The sequence below is a fragment of the Sitophilus oryzae genome, unplaced genomic scaffold (genome assembly GCF_002938485.1).
Source record: "Sitophilus oryzae breed Bouriz unplaced genomic scaffold, Soryzae_2.0 scaffold_706_pilon_pilon, whole genome shotgun sequence".
Classification (NCBI taxonomy): domain Eukaryota; kingdom Metazoa; phylum Arthropoda; class Insecta; order Coleoptera; family Curculionidae; genus Sitophilus; species Sitophilus oryzae.
The window spans coordinates 358,135-379,679 of record NW_022147314.1 but is presented as its reverse complement, the minus strand read 5'-3'; the positions used below and the strand labels follow the sequence as shown (position 1 = coordinate 379,679).

Below are 21,545 nucleotides of genomic sequence, written 5' to 3'. Positions count from 1 at the left end.
AACCGAATATGTTTTTAGAAATAAAAAAATATTTTTTGTTTTGTTTTGAGTTTCTATATTAAATTCTATAGGTCACAAATTCATACCTATTTCTGAAAATTAATTTTATTTTGGAAAGATGATGTCGACGGGTCTCCTGGCATATAAATTTTATTATTTTACGTATTTTTTATATTTCTCTTGCTTTGAATCTAGAAAAATATTCTTATTAGCTAAATAATAGTATTTTATTTTCAAAATAAACAACCAACAAAACCACAATAAGAATCAATCATAAGTAATATAATTATAGTAGCGTGTACCAGCGACTTCGTTCGCGTCGAATTAATCATTTGTAATGGTTATGACAAAGCAAAGGAAGAATTTCCATTAAAATACAAACTGGATAAAATTTTCTCACATTTATGTCAGCATGAGAAAAAACAATATGGTGATATTGTTATATAACTTGGTAATATTTGAGGGGTAATTTCATCTCGTTGGAATTTGACTTTCGAAAAATCCTTTTGCCAAAAATAAGCTTTTCACGTTAAGCAGTTTAAGCAGAATCGTGGTTAAGAAATTACCCAACTTTTTGAAACACCCTGTATGATTTTTTAAAGAATTTCAAAATATGTAAAAAAAGCACATAAATTATGCTTGTCCAAGCGTTTTCCCGAAAAACTAACCGTTTTTTAAATAACAAATATTGTAACATTTGGGGGGCGTTTTCACCCTCTTAGAATTTGAGATTCGAGAAACCCCTCCTTATCAAACCTCTACAACCCACAGTCAATCCGTTTGCCAAAAATCAGCTTTAAAGTCAAGAAGTTTAAGCAGAATCGTGATTACTCAATGGTCATATTTTATGAAACATCCTGTATAAATTTATAAAAAATCTTAAAATATTTAAAATAACAAAATAAAATATACGTGTTTAAGAGTTTTTCCGAAAAAACTCACCGGTTTTTAAATAAAATATATTTTAATATTTGAGGGATAGTTTCACCCCCTTAGAATTCGAGTTTCGAAAAATCCCTTCTAATCGAACCCCTACACCCTATACACCCTAAAGTCAATCTGTTCCAAAAATTAGCTTTTTACGTCAAGCGCTTTAAGCAGGATCGTGATTAATCAATGACCAGATTTTTCGAAACACCCTGTATACATTTTTAAAAAATTTTAAAATGTGTAAAAAAAACAAAATAAAATATACGTGTTTAAGCGTTTTTTCGGAAACTTGACCGTTTTTTAAATAAAAAATATTGTAATATTTGAGGGGTGGTTTCACCCTCTTGGAACTGGAATTTCGAAAAATCCCTTCTTATCGAACCTCTACACCCTAGAGTAAACCTGTATGCCAAAATTGAGCTTCTTACGTTGAGTGGTTTGAGCAGGATCGTGATTAATCAGTATGTCAGTCACTTAAGGATTTTATATATTAGTACCTATAGATTATTACCAAATTATTGCCTACCTACAAGTGGTGGATAATTTATCATTTTATGCCAAACTTTTTAATTTGAAATTAATACGAAATGTTAATGACAATTAGATGCTGAAGAGTAATACTGATATACAAAAATCTTATGTAAGGTTGATTTTATTTTGGCGTTTTAATTTTATTACAAACTTTTCAAAAGTATACCCACCTTTAGGAGATTTCATGCTTCAAATATATCTTTTAAAGAATGTCCAGGTATTAAACCTGTCCCGTTTCGCTTTTCCTTTTTAACTCAGATTCGTCTCACCATTGTCACCTCCCAAACCTTATTGTACCTACTATTATTTTATTATACAGCTACGTATAGTTATATTATTCATGGGCATACACTTGGTTTCCTGTTTTAAATTTTGTCCTCAGGGGAATCCTCAAGAATTAACATTTCTCTTACTTAAAATGTTCCTAAATTGTTACTAAATTTTTAAGAGTGGTTCTAAAAACGCTAATGTTGTACAGGGTGGGTCAAATTCGACGCTTTTAAATGGAAACACCCTTTTCTATAGGAGATAGACAAAACTAATATCGGTGTCTGGAGCTCAATTTTTGTCAAAAATATGATGGTGAAAACCGCATATCTATATCTGTTACCATTTCGGAGTTAAGGGGTGTTTTTCAAAAATATGCATTTTTAACAAATCGCTGTAACTTTTTTGCTATGGAAAATTTTGTATTTTTATGAAAACATTTCCTAAGCACCTTTTTACGTAGAATTTAATGATTTAAGTATAATTTTTTTAAAATTAATTATTTAAGAATTATCAACAGAAAATTTGATTTTTTATATGGGACACCCTGTATATTTTTAATTTATTGAAAAGAATTTAAAATTACCTTTCCAAAAATATAACACACTTGATATTTTCCTCGATTCCTCTAAAAATATAATTAATAATTCCAGCTTTAAATAAGTAGGCTTTGAACGGCACCGGCTGTAATGAAAAAAAATTCTAGCTGTGAGCATCAATTAAAACGAAAATAATATTTGCTATGAGAGATAAAGAATTTTATAACAATTTAATATATATTTAACCAACATCAACATATTTAAACTATATCTAATAACAATAAAAATAAATAGCAAACCAAGACATGAGATTTTGCTACAGTTCGACATATCGACCCTCTTCTGTTATAGACAGACGGGGCAGTTTTTGAACATTTCTCGCGGAATTCATTAACTCAGTGGGGGTGAAAGTACCAATACCAAAATACCCTCTCATAACTGCTAAGTATTTCTAATTCTTGTCTAGATTATACGGAAGAATAAAGAACCTTTATTCTACCGCAAATAATATCCATAGGATGAGATCCATGGGCACTAAGTCAGGCGGCCTCGACGGCCAACGGCTGTGATCTTGGTTAGCTGTTCAATTATTCTTAAAATTGGCTGCAAAAATTTGCTGATAACTTCAGCGTTCAGAGGCGGCGCGTCGTCTTGCTGGAAAAATATGTTTTCGAGTTCCATTAAGAGCATATCATCAATAAGGGGTCCAAAGCCTACTAGTTAAAAGTGGCGAATTTTTAAAAATTCTGTATTTCGAAGGGAATTATAACAAAATATCAAGTGTGCTATATTTTTGGAAAGGTAATTTTAAATTCTTTTCAGTTAATTAAAAATATAGAGGGTGTCCCAAATAAAAAATCAATTTTTCTGTTGATAACTCTTAAATTATTAATTTAAAAAAAATTATACTTAAACCATTAAATTCTACGTAAAAAGGTGCTTTGGAAATGTTTTCATGGAAATACAAAATTTTCTATAGCAAAAAAGTTACAGCGATTTGTTAAAAATGCACATTTTTGAAAAACACCCCGTAACTCCGAAACGGTAACAGATATTGATGTGCAGTTTTCACCATCATGTTTTTGATGAAAATTGAGCTCCAGACACCGATATTAGTTTTTGTCTATCTCCTATAGAAAAGGGTGTTTCCATTTAAAAGCGTCGAATTTGACCCACCCTGTACACTCCTCTAATTCTATCGCTACCTCCTCTATTCCAATCCAGGTGATATAGATTACTTAATATTTTTTTCTAGTAACATCATTACATCTTAAAACAATTTTAATTTCCTATGGAGGCTTTTTTTATTGTAATTATACCTTTTAATATAATACATTTTTATGAATGTTTTTCTCAACCTTTTCGAAAACTGTTTCTCAGAATATGTTCACATAAAAAGTTTAGCCAAAATATGTATCTAACTTTTTACACACAGACGCAAATCATTTATGACAACACACAAAGATTGTTAACTCTCCTATAGCCTTTTTAATATTAAAGGGCACATAAAAATAAAAAAAAACTTTATTGATAAAATCACAATTAGGTCATTCAATTCACAAAATTTAATTACACCCATATACATTGGAGGCGAATAGTGATGAGGAAATGCTAAACCAGGGCCAAGACTCACATGGTCTTAATCTTGCAATAAGTATTCTTGGTCTTGCAGAGTCCAGTCTTGACTCTTGCAAGTACAAAGTTAAAACAATAATTTTGAACAAATAAGTAGAATGTAGAAAGAGTGGGAGAGGGGTCGATCACCCGAACCTTACAGATCTATTGTGTCCCCCTTTCTTCAGTTATAATTCATCATACAGTCCCAGGGCTTTGAGAAAAGCCAGTATCTGGGACGTTTTTACAGGGGGTAGTTCTCCATCTCCAATATCAGTCGTACTAAAGTTTATGGGACGACGGTTGTCGTCTCGCCACACTCAGTGTTGTGATGAGGTATTCTGGTGTTTCCCCATTTTCCCCACAGAATCTGCAATCGCCGTTTTTTCTTAGCTTCGATCTACTGAGGTGTTCATTGAGGAGACAGTGTCCTGTTAAAACTCCGTGACAATCCGAAGATTGTTTTTACTTAAATCAAGAAATATGTTGTAATTTTTCTTTTTCATTTTCTTATTAACAAATAAGTAATTTCTGATACCATGTAAGCGTGAAAAAATGCAAGGCCGCAAGAGTTTTGCATGCTTGGTCTTGATCTTTCGAATATGGTTAGTATTGGTATTACAGAGCAAATGCTAGTTTTGGTCTTGGTCTTGCTTTTTGTGCAAAACCAAGACAGCAAGGCCATAACCAAATCCACCACAATACATCTAAACACTTTACTTTTGCACTCGACGTACGTTTCGCTAACGATGTTAGCATCATCAGCAGATGATCTGAAAACTGACACAGAATCTGCTAATGATGCTAACATGGTTAGCGAAACGCGCGTCCAGTGCAAAAGTAAAGCGTTTTGGTGTATTAATTGTGGTGAATTAGTGTTTTATTTTGCTGTTGATCATTTAACACCAAAGGTTCCAGTCCTCGATTGTAATAGACACGAAATAGTTCGTAAAAAATGGTATATATTTTTAATGTCGATTTACCAAAAATCGTTTTTTTAGGATCCCAATAACAAAATCTTTTAATAACTATTGTTAGTGAAATTATAGTTCGTATAATATGTTAGTATTGGTCGCAATGGAGGGAGGGACTTAGTGAATACGAACTATTGGTACAAAAACACCATATTCCTAAAATATAAAAAATAAGAGCTTTATTTTAGTTGAATTATTTCCATGAAAGCTACCTACATAATCTGAAATCAGTCCAACTTAAAATAGAAACAATAGTATATAGAACTAAGTTAAAAACACATTAAAAACTTGTTTTAAAATCTACCAAAAAAAACAAAACCATCAAGTTCAACGAATCATATCTCCAATTAGCACATCTTTAGCAAAAGTCATAAAAATGATTTGCTTTTTCACAGTCCTTACCTAGCAACAAACAATAAAATCGTTGATTGTTCATACATATGCTGCTTCGTTTTTTATGGCTATGCTCCTACAATCGAGAATAATAATTTTTTAATGATAGCAATCGAATAGCACGGTATGGCCGGGCGCTATTTTTATTTTTCCAGGAAATGTTTTGATCGTTTCTAAATTTATTTCACCTTCAACGACGCTGTAATTTTGTTCAATTGACACTCAACACATTGCAGTAGGCCATATTTTTTTTTAAATTCAAAGATTTCTTTATAAAAACGAGATTTATTTATTGCGTCATTACCAATATTTTCGTGCACATGAAAATGTTGACCTTTTGAACCTTATTTAAGTTCATTATGCTATTAAATATTGATTATGATTTGTTAACGTCATTGATTTTATTTATTTTTTGGATATATTCAATTAGTTAAACTTATGAAGCATAAAAAGAAAAATAAATCAAATAACAGCATTTTCTTAATTTTTTCCATAGCAAGTGTTAAAATTGCCTTATATCTATCAAAAATAATAGATAAAGTAGTACTTTAACTGCAAGGTTTTTTTGTATTCCTTTTCGTAAGTTATTCGGGATTTAAATGGAAGCCTCAGCCTGAATATCTGTAGGTAATTTACTTATTTCGTTTTGAGCAATTTCTGGCATCAATTCATACAGCAATCGACACGAAAGAGAATTAAAAAATACTAACTCAAAACTGACAACTAATGAGACAGCTTTATTTATTTGTCAAATTACATAGAAACCAACGCCAACCCAGCACAATATTCTTTCTACTCGTAATAAATTCCTTGAAATAATAATTTCTAAATATTTTTTAAAACGTAACTCGCCATGGAAAAAAATATTGTTTTATACACGACGATAAAATTGCATTATCGTCTCCCGAAATTAATTCAATTATTAATCTTTTCGGTGAACGATAAAATACCATTTTATAGTCTTGTATTTCTTTTAAGTAATTTTCAAAGGAGTTTTAAATTTAAATACTACTTAAAATTTAAAATACAGGGTGAGTCCTAAATAAGTGCACATATTTCCATGGGTAGTAGATTTCGATAAAAGAAACGTATTTTCTCTTTTCCGTTATTAAAATAAGTCCAAAATGGCGGAGTTATTTTACTTTGAAAATTTAAAAAATTATCTTCAAATTTTGAGACCTCCTGCATTTCTTCTGACTTTTTATTGATATTATCAAGGTATGTTTCTTTTTAAATTTCCAAAAAAAAATTCGAAAAATAAAATAATTTCAAATTTTTATTCGCGAAAAAAACCCTAAAAATATGTGCACTTATTGAAAACTCACTGACAAAGTTAATAAAAATGATGAGCAAATCAATTATATGATGAAAAAAAGAATGGTATTAAAATAGCAAAATTTTGGTGTATTGTGGTGATTTTAGTGTTTTATTTTGCTATTTTTTTTTCATAATATAATTGATTTTCTATCATTTTTATTAACTTTATTGCACTATTTACATTTTTTCCTAAGGCTTTTATATTTATATTAGGTATTTTATATTTTGCAATTTTTTTTTCAAAACCTGTGTTCAAAACGCCATTACTTGTAAAAAAATAAAAAATAAAATTGAAATTTCACATTCCCATTGCTACTTTTCCTCCTCTACAAGTTGATCTGGATGTTTACTTCATTTTTTAAAAGCTTATAGCGGTGTTTGTAGCCCGCCAAGTACGATGATACAGCACACTTGACCAAACGATTTTTTAAGCAATTTTTAGCTAAGTTATTTGACTTTTTAGTATCTCTTTCTAAATTGAAAATGAAATTCCCATCTGTCTATTAAACGAGGGAAATGAAAATGTTGAAATATGGGGTGAAAGTTTGAAACACTCTGAGAAATATGTTAACAAGTCAATAAATTTAAATATAATGTTATCGTCTAGATGCATCTTTTCTGGATAGTTTTTTGGTTCATCTCAATAGTTTAAAAAAGTTAAATACATTTTTTGGCGGTATTCGCTTTTGAAGAAGACACTAACATTTTTTCGTAATTTTTATATTAAAACCATCAGGGTGCAAAAAAATCATGATTTTTTTATAAAAATAAAAAAAATCGATTTTTTTAAATTTTAATCAGATTTTTTTGATTTTAATGAATTTTCTATTTAAATCGGATTTCCAACTAATTGACGGCTTATTTTCAGTTAAAGTCCTATCCTAAACGGCTAAATCTTCGTAATACTGCCTGATATCAATAATATTACGATTTCTATGGCGCCTTTCGTTCTTCCAAATCGGTCACTGATATATTTTATTCTGTACACTTTGCCGATGCCGCTATTTCAAACAAAATCCCTTAGATCAAAGGGATTTTGTTTGGGAATAGTCATAACTGTCTTAAGTCGAGAATAGTGCAAAACAAAATGTCGGTAGAAATTATGCGGTAAAAATTTGGAAAGAACTAGAAGATAAATGCTGAGAAGACAGAAGTTAGCTTGAACATCAAATTTGGCCAACTAGAACAAACTATATTAAACTATAATTTAATTTTAATATTAAGATTTTTCTTTTTTGCGTGCTTGTCGGTGTATTTCATATTCTTCTTTTTGTACTTTTTATTTATTTTTTGTTTACTTTAATTTTACATTAAAACACCATAAAATGGATTCATAATGTCTACACAGTGACATATTATAGTTCTTATCTGGTTTATTTTAATACAACAAAGCCATCTTATAAATATGTCTGTGAATTTAAATATTTTATAAGCCATAATACGTGTTGTATAGATAAAATTGTTATACTAATTATAAGTGTTTTTAGAGTGTACAGAAAAATGACAAATTTACTAATGTTCTTTCTGTTTTCTTTCAGGTTGGGCGTTAAAAGCACCCAACTATTCCTCTGCCAGGAGGCCTAAAAGAATCAAAAATTTCAACGACCAGAAAAGGCGAATTTAATGTAAGTACAATCAAAAATTGTAGATCTTGAATGTATCTTGAAAACCAATCAAAATACCACAAGGTATTTATCAGATAAGTTTTTAAATATAAGAGACGTATAAAACAATGTTTTTGCACCATAAAATGGATTCATAAGGTCTACACAGTGACATATTGTCTAGTTAGTAAGCCATCGTATAAATATGTCTGTAAATTTAAATATTTTATAAACCATACGTGTTCTATAGATAAAATTGTTATAGGAATCAACATCAGTGTTTTTTAAACTTTAAAAAATCTCCATATCTATACACAAGTATTTTATACAAGTACAAGTATTAATAAGCTATAGGTAGGTACTCAAAACACTGAAACAAAAAAACCAGTTTCCGCTCTAGGTATTGTAATCATTGAAGTCATTTAAATTTTAAGTGGTTTAGCTTTGATATTAAAAAACAAATTTCTAAAAGGCTTATCAATTCATATAAGTTCACATGGATATTATTTATATAACTGATATTTAAAATAACAAATAGGTTGATTAAAATGATAACAAAAATGAATTAAAAAATAATTAAAACTTTAGCACAAATAAGTTTTAAAAGTATTTTTAATCATGAAAATAGGGATAAAATAGAATAAATTTGAAAATATACAGCAACATTATGGTATGAAGCTGATGAAAATTTTAAAAATATTGGATTCAAACTCGTTTAAACAAATCATTTTTATTCTGACCAAGGCTATAATATCGGGTTATGAAAAAAAAATACAAAGAGAATGACTAGGTGAAACTCTATTTTTACATCATTTAATTATTATTCAAAACCCAAACATATGTGTAGTCTATAACAAAATTACTGTTTACGAAACGGTTTCAAGGATGAACCAATTGCACCTGCGCAGTGTGATGCACGAACATCGTTTGAAACCGTGACCTTAAAAATCTGGTCGAATATTATGTTAGCAACGAAAAAAAAGATGGTAAAATACACACTACACTTTCACATTATTTTATAATAGAAAATAGAATAGATTTTGATACGCAAACGGTGCAAAGTTCAAATTCGACGGAAATATTTTAATAAATCTATTTTTTCTTCTATCTATTTTTTGACGAATCTCGTGATGGCGGTAGTTAAAATGAAAAGTTTTTGAGAAAAGCATGTGAATGTTTTTTTGGATATCACATGTTTTTTTAGGAATAGAGGTTTTATTAATAAATTATTTTATTTTTAGAAAAAGATTTATTTTTGTTTTTGCTCATTACCTGCAGTTTTAATTCAAGAATATTAAATAACAAAATATATAAGTATTCTTTTTTGATTAAAAATATCTAAATTGAAAAGTGTTTCAAAATTTAATCGCATACTAATTTTGTTACGTAGGCGTAGGCCAGTACGAAGTTCAAATCACGAGAAATTCTTCAGCAAATCTATTATTTGTTCTATTTTCACGCGAATCGCGTGATGCCACATTTAAAATAAAAAGTGTCTGGCAGAATCATGTGAATGTTTTTTATACATCATATTGTTTGTGGAAATACTCTTTTTACTAATAAAATTATTTAAAAGAGGTATTTTAGAACCACTTTTTTAGCTTTCCAATAAATAAAAAACTTGAATACCTACTATTTTAGAAAAGTATCTTTATTTTGAAAGGTGAACTTTCTTTTCGCGCGTTGGGAGTAAAAAATTCAAAGCCGTGACACACAAGCTAGCGAGACGAAAAGTAATTACGGCAGTGTTGTACGTTACCCCTTACAGCCACGCTTACGAGGGGTAGATCTTCCTCTTTGTAAAACAATTTAACTCGTTCTGGGTAACGATCTGATTGCCATACGCGGCTAAATTACTGTAAATCACTATAGATAGTTTCAAATTCGACGGAAATATTTTAATAAATCTATTTTTTCTTCTATCTATTTTTGACGAATCTCGTGATGGGCGTATGTTAGTTAAATGAAAAGTTTTTGAAAATCATGTGAATGTTTTTTTGGATATCACATGTTTTTAGGAATAGAGGTTTATTAATAAATTATTTTATTTTTAGAAAAAGATTTATTTTTGTTTTTGCTCATTACCTGCAGTTTTTAATTCAAGAATATTAAATAACAAAATATATAAGTATTCTTTTGATTAAAAATAACTAAATTGAAAAGTGTTTCAAAATTTAATCGCATACTAATTTTTGTTACGTAGGCGTAGGCCAGTACGAAGTTCAAATCACGAGAAATTCTTCAGCAAATCTATTATTTGATTTCTATTTTTCACGCGAATCGCGTGATGCCACATTTAAAATAAAAAAGTGTCTGGCAGAATCATGTGAATGTTTTTATACATCATATTGTTTTGTGGAAATACTCTTTTACTAATAAAATTATTTAAAAGAGGTACTTTTTAGAACCATTTTTTAGCTTTCCAATAAATAAAAAACTTGATACCTACTATTTTAGAAAAGTATCTTTATTTTTGAAGTGAACTTTCTTTTCGCGCGTTGGGAGTAAAAATTCAAAGCCGTGACACACAAGCTAGCGAGACGAAAAGTAATTACGGCAGTGTTGCTACGTTGCCACAGCTACTCCTTTCGGGGTAGATCTTCCTCTTTGTAAAACAATTTAACTCGTTCTGGGTAACGATCTGTGCCATACGCGGCTAAATTACTGTAAATCACTATAGATAGTTCAAATTCGACGGAAATATTTTAATAAATCTATTTTTTCTTCTATCTATTTTTTGACGAATCTCGTGATGGGCGTTAGTTAAAATGAAAAGTTTTTGAGAAAATCATGTGAATGTTTTTTTGGATATCACATGTTTTTTTAGGAATAGAGGTTTTATTAATAAATTATTTTATTTTTAGAAAAAGATTTATTTTTGTTTTTGCTCATTACCTGCAGTTTTAATTCAAGAATATTAAATAACAAAATATATAAATATTCTTTTTTGATTAAAAATAACTAAATTGAAAAGTGTTTCAAAATTTAATCGCATACTAATTTTGTTACGTAGGCGTAGGCCAGTACAAAGTTCAAATCACGAGAAATTCTTCAGCAAATCTATTATTTGTTCTATTTTCACGCGAATCGCGTGATGCCACATTTAAAATAAAAAGTGTCTGGCAGAATCATGTGAATGTTTTTTATACATCATATTGTTTGTGGAAATACTCTTTTTACTAATAAAATTATTTAAAAGAGGTATTTTTAGAACCATTTTTTTAGCTTTCCAATAAATAAAAACTTGATACCTACTATTTTAGAAAAGTATCTTTATTTTTGAAGTGAAATTTCTTTTCGCGCGTTGGGAGTAAAAATTCAAGGCCGTGACACACAAGCTAGCGAGACGAAAAGTAATTACGGCAGTGTTGCTACGTTGCCTCAGCTACTCCATTCGGGGTAGATCTTCCTCTTTGTAAAACAATTTAACTCGTTCTGGGTAACGATCTGTGCCATACGCGGCTAAATTACTGTAAATCACTATGAATAATGAATAAACAAAAATGGACCACAGATCACACGAATTGTTGGTCAGTAGTATTATTTTGGTTTAATGGCCACAGCTGCCATAGCTATCCGGCCGTATGGTAGAAATCTACGGTTGAGGGCTTAGGTATGTGATGACAGAAGAGTTTTAAGTTTATAAAAAATATTAATAAACAAATATATTATATATGCTTTATATCCTTCAGTTTAATACCTGTTAGTAAGAAGTTTGACCAAACCAAACCAAACACTGTTTTTTTTTCTAATTACTTTGCAACTAGTTTGTGTTAGTGATTCTTGAAATGTATTCTAGAATACTGAGTATCAAAATAGATGCTTTTTTTAAATAAAAATAACTGAATTTATAGCGACAAACATCTTAGTTTTAAACTTTAATATTTGGTTTTAATGAAAATATCCCCGGAATACACTACTAAACATGAAGAACAACACACTATATTTTCGAATTATTTTGTATTGTTGAATACATTATTACAAGAAAACAATACATAGTTATGATTGAACGATACTATTTTAATAAATAGGTTTTTGGTTTATTTCCTGTGAAATTTTTCATGATGCAATATTTAAAATAAAATGTTTCTGGAAGAATCATGTGAATGTTTTTGAAATACCACTTTTTTAAATTTTTGTAATTTTAGAAACTAGAAACCTACTTATCTTCTTTACTTTACACACAAAAAATTGTATACCTACCTATTTATTTAAAAAATTATATTTGATTATTTTTATTTTTTTGCAACTAGTTTCTCCTAATTGAATTAATACTATGTGTTTAACAAATAATTTATCTATTTAGTAGTAATGCCCCTAGAATACACTACCTATTAGTAGTGGGAACTATCGAATGAATACTATCGAAACATTCGATAGTTGCAAATCATTCGAATAATTCGATAGTTAGTAAGAAAACATTCGTTGAAAACTATTCGAATAAAAATTATCGAATAGATCCGTCATCTGCCTTGAAATATTGTATTCTAGTAATTCGGCAGCAAAAACCATTCATTTATAAAATTCATTCATTTATAAAATTCATTCATTTATAAAATTCATTCATTTATAAAATTCATTCATTTATAAAATTCATTCATTTATAAAATTCATTCATTTATAAAATTCATTCATTTATAAAATGCATTCATTTATAAAATTCATTCATTTATAAAATTCATTCATTTATAAAATTCATTCATTTATGAAATTCATTTATTCGTCAGGATCCATTATAATAAAATATTAACTGAATTTTAGTTGTCGCCCGGCGACGTAGGTTTTTTTCCGAGAAAGCGGTCGGTGGCAATGCTATGAAAGAAGCCGGCATCTTTGATTTTTTGCGGAGTCATATATAGATAAGGACACATTATTTTTTTTGTTGAGGTGCTAGTATTTACACAGAAAATACATTATGAAGGGCGCTGTTGCCATATTTTTGTATTAGTTGATATTAGCAAAGAATATTATTGTTTGGCTTTAGTTAGTTAGGGATAGTATGTCTATATATTCTGTATTTTTTTATTAATATTCTGTTGTTACACTGCAATAATACTTGTTATTTTGGATGTAGGAAAATTATTTTTTAATGTTTTTAAGCAAAGACTGGTTTAATAAATAATAATAACAGTAATAATTTGTTATACCTATTAACAACAAAATTTAAAATCATTTAATATAAATATTTTTTTTAAGTAGTAGCAAAATATAAACAACAAATTAGATGTCAAAATTATTTATATTAGATCCTATTTAAAAATAATATAGTCTCTAATTTTTTGGCAACGTTGGTTTATTAAATAATAATAATTACAGAACTAATTTGTTATATTAACAACAAATTTTAAAATCATGAAATATAAACATTTATTAATTTTCTAAGCAAGCGGTGTAATGGAAGGAAAATATAAATAAAAAATAGAAATCAAAATTATTTATATTAGGTGCTTTATATTACTATTTAAAATTATATTTACTTTTACTGGCATTTACTTTAAAAAAATAAATGAAATATTTCTTCGCAAAAAACTACATGTAAGAGAATTAGCATAAACAAAATACAAACATCGTTAACTTTTTTTAAATTGGCACGTGTAAAATTTTCATTTTAATTTTCTCACCCCATAGTTTGAGTTCGATAACCATTTATTTAACCACATTACTTAAATATAATTATTAAGTTCCAACTAATTCATAGGTATTATTAAAACATCTAAAATACAAATATGTATTTTTAAAATTAATTGTAAGTTCATCTCATCTCTCTTAAAATTGCTACTTCTCAAAATTTCCCATTAAAAAATAGACCATATACCATATAAAATGAAATAATTGAAAGATCGGACTACGGAAAACCACACAAATTATCGGAAAAATTTTGACCACCTGTACATGCACACAATCGTCAATAAATAAAATTAAAAAATAACTACTATTTTAGTATTTTAACTATTTTAATAAACGCAAAAATAGCACAGTATTTATACGGCGAAGTTTTTGAATTTGGAAGAACCAATAATGCACTGACGCATACAAAATCCAAACGAATACTAAATTTCATTTATCAAAAGCATTCGATAGTCGTGGCTCAACGATAACCATTTAGTCGCACGGCGAGGTTGTCACATATGCTTTAGTTTACAAATGAATGAATGATTTTATTCGAATAAAACCATTCGATAGTTGAAATCATTCATTCATTAACCATTCGATAGTCTAATTCATTCGATAGTTCCCATCGCTACTACCTATAACGAAAAGAATCTACAGTTTCCTAAAAACATGGTGACACTTTACATAGCGTCTCAAAAGTGGCTCACCCCTATAACTTTTTTATTTTTTCGATAAAAAAACGAGATTTGTTATATTAGTATATGACATAAATTAGGTTTGATTGACGTATTTAATTGTTTTCCGTCACTTCCTATTTCACCGCAAATGACTACAACTTTTGATTTTTAAATGGCACCCTCGGTATTTTGCTAGTTTATTCTATAGAGAATGACACTCTCAATAGAATGACATATTATATGTCAGCTTTTGACATTTTCGAATATGGTTTATTTGAAAATGCGATTCACAATGACAATTTGACACGAAATACCAAGTGTGTGGTACACAATTATTCGTAAAAAAATTTTTATTCCAAGTGTGCTAATGAGCCACCCTCGTTCCATTTGAAAAAATTGAGATATGATTAAAAATACGATTTGGGTATCTTTTAACCTGTCAGAACAAGACCCTAAAAACATTAGACGATCAAATCTATTTTTCCAAGGCTCCTTGATTAAAACTCTAGATTGAAATTTAAAATACATTTTTTTGTTTTGAGCGAAAATGTCAAAAGTTGACATATGATATGTCATTCTATTAAGAGTGTCATTTTCTATTGAATATAGTAAAAAATACCGAGGGTGCCATTTAAAAATCAATAGTCGTAGTAATTACCGGTGAAACACGAATTGGCCGAAAAGAATTGAATACGTCAATCAATCCTAAGTTATGTAATATACTAACATACCAAATCTCGTTTTTTTATCTGAAAAAATTAGTACCTAAAAAAGTTATAAGGATGAGCCACTTTTGATACACACCCAGTATAGTATTCGTTTTACAATTTTGTGGTATAATTATTACTAGAAAAAAGCTGTTCTTTTTTAGATTTCTGTTTCAGTGGTGATATACCCAACCTTTTTTTCTAAAATACATTTTGTTAGGCAAACAGTACATAGAAAGTTCAAATTCAACAGAAATGTTTTAACAAATCTATTTTTAGTGTTATTTTCTGCTGGTGAATCTCGTGATTCCGTATTTAAAATAAAAAGTTTCTGAGAGTATCATGTGAATTATTTTTTGATACATCACAATCATCATATGCTATTAAATAGAAAAATACAGTAAATATTAAAGATTCTTATAGGATATATTAACTATACTACATATACCTATATTTAGCATTTTTTTAAGTTTCCAAAAATAATTTAAGTGATAATATTTTAATAAGATTTTTTTATAATTAAATATTGCTTCCTAACTTTTTCATATCTGTCCTATTTATATAGATAAAAGCGTTGGGTTAAACTTCATGTAGATAAATATATTATAGTAACCAATTTTATCATTACAAGAATAATAGATCCATTAAAATTTAAAAAATTGAAATAAAATGTTCTAAAAGGAATTCATTAGCAGGGGCTTTTTAACAAACATCCATATGTTAACTATGTTAACTGATAACAGAATATTTTCGCACCACACGTCACAGATAAGGTTATCAGTTCAGCAATAGTATGTATGAACATCCGGGAGTATATTGAAGTGTTTTAAATTAAATACTATTGTTAGATTGTAGATAAAAACAACATAATTTCATTATTTCACAGCCATAATATCAATTAATATTATAAAGAACATAAAACATAGGTATTTTAATTTCGATAAGTATATTTCATAAGATATTACCACAAAAAAAAGCAACATTCAATGATCATTCATGATGATTATCTTCACCTGTATAGATATGTTATGACTATATTACTGATTCTTTAACACTATTTTCACCCGCTTTAAGATGTGAAGTTAAATCAAAACCCCTTCCACACTAATTCAGAACCAATAACAATATAATAATTTACTAAGTTCGTTCTAACATCCTGACCAGGATTATCAGGATTTCAGGCTCAACGATTTAAAAAAAATATATGAGCTATCAAGTGTATTTTATACCACCAATTTAACACATAACACCACAACCATGGTGTTATATTTTTAGTGTATATGAGACTTCATTTAGTATGACAGTCTAACTAGGTATATAAAAATAATAATAAAAAGTTGTATTCTTGAATAATAAATAACGTTCCATGTATGAATCTAAAATACAGTTCAACAAATATTACATTATTGAACACCCTGATAACATGATTGCTATAAGAATTACACAAATCTGGTTTTTCCCGGTAAACCCCATGACATCATTGAAGCATTGTTAATGTTAATTACAGTGGGAGTTCCACAGTAGATTGGAATTTATTTTATTGTAAAATTAGTGTAGGTAGGCTTATTAATTCAATTTTATGGTAAAAGTAACAAAATGAACCATATAGGAAAAATGTGGTTTTGTTTGGGTTTTCAAGTACTTAATATTGATATTCTGCATGTGTATTATTTATTGTACATGGATAGTCTAAGATTAGCACAAACTTTGTGTGACAAGCTAAAGGTCAGGAAATATGTCTATTTAATGTTATGTATTAAATGTATCGCTATTAAAAAATATTAGGAATAGTTAGTTATACATTAAATACCTATGTAAGTAATTTATTTTAAAAAGATATTTTTTTGATATGTTATAGGAATATGAATAAGATAATTATAAAGGTATGTATCATTTTAAGGGTCCAGGGAAAACATGATAAGCGCCATTTTACTAATTTTACATGAGAGCACTGGACGGCTGGCGGTTATCAGGTTCTTTCCGTGTATTCTAGATTTTACTAGGCATATATTTGGGGTTTAGCAACTTATTGCCCTGCAGAGTTTATACATTTTGTAGGGACCGGTTAGACCTACTATAATATTGTAAAATCCTAAAATTGTGAAATTGGCTCTTATCAAGTTTTTCCCCTGGACCCTTCATTTTTAATAAATTTTATAGGTAATAATAAATAAAACTTCTTATCATACTTAAATTTCCTAGGTTATGAATAGTTCAGTTACTATATTGAATATAGACCCAATATGATCTTCCCACTCCATTCCAATTTTCATGATTCCCAAACACGAACCGCCAAAACAATAAATATTTAAAAAAAATAATTTGTAATATTTTTTTATATTTAACTGCTTTATTGGATTTGATCAATACATATCTCCTAATCGTTCGGAGTATTTGTTCTTTTAAATGCTGCTATTATGTATTAATAAGAAGTTATAATGAGAATTAAAGATCTTTAATTCAATAAGGGGACACAATAGATCTATTGTGTCCCCTTTTCTTGAGCTATAGCTTACTCAGTTATACAGTATATAACTCATCATGCATACATGGGGATCTTCCTGTTGTAGGGCGGACAGGGTATTTCCCATCCGCCTCTGACAACAAATGTTCATCCTCTGAGGAGTGAGCATCTACCTCCTACGAGGTTACACGGTTACCTCCTACACCCTTCCACGGTTGGGATTTAGTCCTCTGTGCCCTTCACAGTCGAAGAGCTTGTCTCCGGATAAGGTACCCGTGTGGTAGAGGCTGGAAGATCTGTCTCCGTTTTCTCCACCTCTCTAACTTGGTCTCTCCTTACACCTGATACCGGTGTTACATGTTGTCCCGAATCTGTAATAGATGTTATATACCTTCTTCTCTATTGCCTCCTTGGATTTGAGGTCAATTTATTTCAAAGGTCAAAAAGTTATAATACAGCAGAAAAGTTTTAAATATAGTTTGGTTTGGTTTGGTAAGTAGTTGTTAAATTGACCTCTAACTTGGTCTCTCCTTACACCTGATACCGGTGTTACATGTTGTCCCGAATCTGTAATAGATGTTATATACCTTCTTCTCTATTGCCTCCTTGGATTTGAGGTCAATTTATTTCAAAGGTCAAAAAGTTATAATACAGCAGAAAAGTTTTAAATATAGTTTGGTTTGGTTTGGTAAGTAGTTGTCTTGGTATGAGGGAATTCTGTTAAAACGCTCAAACTCTCCATGCTCATTTACTAAAAGTTAGACAATCTTTGATACATCTTTTTCTACAAAATTCTTCAAATTAATCTCCTGTGAATAGGCAGTAAACCTATCTATAGCAATTTGGGACGTATCTACCAATGACCATATCTACCAATGAAATATTTGAATACCATTGCTGTATCTTTACTACTCGTACTTCTTAAAACATACACGTTTACAAACTATGTCAAAGCATCTACAATATCTAACATACAACCTCTGGTAATTTTGAACATAATATATTTTCATGCCCTTTCTACATTTTACATCCATTTTTTTCTTTTCTTTTTACTAGTCAAGTATCTATTTTAGTCGTAACATAAATAAAATGATTCTCCTAACATAGCTTTAGCCTCTCGACTGACTGATCTAACTAAACTATTACCACTTATGTGATATTTCTGCTCTGCTTCAGTGTTCATCTTGGATATAGAATAGATATCTTCTTTTTCTCCTTTAGGCTGTAGTCATCTACTTGTATGTTCCCCATCTTTTCGGGGACCTTACAACTCCTCACTATATCCTTTTGGATAGTCTTGGGCGTGAAGCCATCATATTGTGTGCCCATATCGTTCTGGATTATTTCCTAGTTGTGAGAGAGTGTCATCATCTGCAGACAATAAGTATTGAATATTGAATATTTTCCAAACTCATGTTTTTTGTTTTATCCAGGTTCATTTCCTGTCCGGTGTTGAGAAAAGCCACTCAGCTCATTGAAGCTTTGCCATCAGATCTTGTAGTTCTTTAGCTTTGTCACTTATTAAGACTATGCCATACGCAAATTGCAGATGATTTATATGAACTCCATCTATATTGATGCCCCTTTTGTGTTCTTCGTTCAAACTTTTAAAACCTCTTCTAAGGCTAGTGTAAAGAGTTTGGAAGAGACTGTATAACCCTAACGTATTTTAATTTTTAGTATATATTTTGTCTGTTCATGTATCTTCGTCTATCGTTATTTTGTATATATCTCTGATAAGAGTAGCATATCTGATGTCCATTCTTGGGCGTTATCTAGGGCTTTTAGTCTCCACAGAATCCAATTGCTTTTTAAAATCCACAAATACTAGGGGTAGAAGCATATTCATTCAAGGCAAACAAAGAAAAACTGCTACGCTTTTTTGCAGGAAACTTACAGAAAAACTAGTAGACTTGAAAAATGGATAAAAAAAATCATAAAAATAGTACACCCACATGTGAAAAATCTAGTTTTGATGATATCTGAAAAAATTGAAAAAAGTCTTTTAGACGTGAAATTTCTCTTTATTTTTCTGCTACCACGGTCCGTATTCCCAACTACATGGTTCCCAGTCGTAGTTTCATTCATTATTTTAGGTAGTATTATTCAAAAAAAAATAGAGAAGTTGTAGTCATAAAAAACTCTTCATCTGGTAATTAAAAGCAAATAGCAGTATATCCACAGCATCTTACGGACATACTTCTGTTTGTCTACCGCCAGTGGACATACAACACATAACACATAGAAAGTCTCACATATTCTCGCCATTTAATTCGTATGGAATAAAATGCATTAACAACTTTTGGACAAAAAACGGACAAAATGCATTTAGTAAGTCTGCTCCACATATAATAACTTACTAAATTAATTGACTTTTAATTCTTGAAATGTGTTACTCTTCCTCTATACTTCATTCAAAATTTCTATGCTTTCATGTTAAATCTAGTTAGCCGTTTATCTATAACTGATATTTCTCCACTAATCTCCTGAAAAATGTTGTTAAACCAAAAAAACGTCTTACTTTGTATATTATGTTTCTAGATTGTTTTGCATATTCTTCAATAGCAAATCTCAAGCTCAAATCCCAAACAGGCTATGGTTTGAAACTTTCCAACATTTCTTTCAAAACATTTACAGGTATAAGAACATTTTCTTAAAATTCTAACCAAACCCATATACAGTTTTTTAAACTGTCATGCGTCATCATTTGTGACAAAATGCTGTCATTTCCTATATCAGTAATGGAACTTGGAGATATATACTAGTCAAATTCAATTTACCAAAAAGCAAACAAATAAAAAAACACCGTCTATATGGCAAATTAGTATCATTCAACCCATCTTTAAGAAAGTAAATAGACCAATTTGCAGTAAGTACAGAGGTATCCCCAATTCCGAATATAAAATCTATGCAAAGATTCTACACAAAGAACAAAATGGATTTCTAGAAGGCCGCTCTACAATAGATGACGTTTTCTCATTACAACAACTAATCGAAAAAGGAAGAAAATTTAACCAACCAACACTTAGCTTTTATAGACCCAGAAAAAGCCTTCGATTATGTAAATAGAGACAAGTTATGTAAAATAATGATAAAGAAAGGATTCCGTATGCACTTGATTCGTGTATTAAAAAGCTGCTATCACAGAATTTATATTAAGATGATAAAGAGGTATAATACAGTCAAAGTTAAATAGAGGTATAAGCCAAGGATTCCCGCTTTTCCCTATACTTTTTAATATATGTATGTATATGTTTACCAAGTTACCAAGAAAGAAATAGCACCAAGAGGTATCCAAATAGACCGACAATATTTTCTGAATATAATTCTTTTTGCAGACGTTCAAGTGATAATCGCGCCAGTCGTGGATACCTTACAAAGACAAGTTCATCCCCTAGACAAAGTAATAACAAAGTATGTTGGAAAAATATCTACCGAAAGAACAAAATGTGATGGCAACCTCGGGCAAAGACGGAATCCGCACAAAAATAAGAAATAAACCACTACAGCAAATATCGCACTTCGGATTCTTGGAATGCGAGGTAACTTATGACAAAGATAATGATTACATGAAAAAGTTAAATAGACTCCAGTCCGTGTGTTGAACAATTGCAAAAACTTTTAAAATCAAGGCACCGCTAGAACCGCAGGTAAGACTATATAATATTTTAGCGGTACCTATAGCATTACACGGAAGTGAAGCCAGGTCTACCACAAAAGTTAAAGAACTAAGACTCACGACAATGGAGATGACATTCTTACGAAAAATAAAAGTAATATGTAGAGAAGGCCGAATAAGAAATGAACTAAAAACGCAATCGTTAGAAAAAAAGTAAAAGTATAAAAAATAAATGAAAGGGAACATAGAAAGGATGACAGAATAATAGAATTCATAGATAGATAGAATTGGACGAC

The 21,545-nt window shown here is 29.6% G+C and overlaps 1 protein-coding gene across 3 annotated transcripts in view; it reads left to right on the top strand.

Annotated features, from left to right (window-relative positions):
- Positions 1 to 21,545, top strand: part of LOC115888299 — a 68,499-nt gene that overhangs the window by 18,702 nt on the left and 28,252 nt on the right. For all 3 annotated transcript variants that reach the window (XM_030907978.1, XM_030907977.1, XM_030907979.1), the window contains exon 2: positions 8,104 to 8,190. The gene's annotated coding sequence lies outside the window, so the exon portion shown is untranslated. The remainder of the gene's footprint in view (positions 1 to 8,103; positions 8,191 to 21,545) is intronic.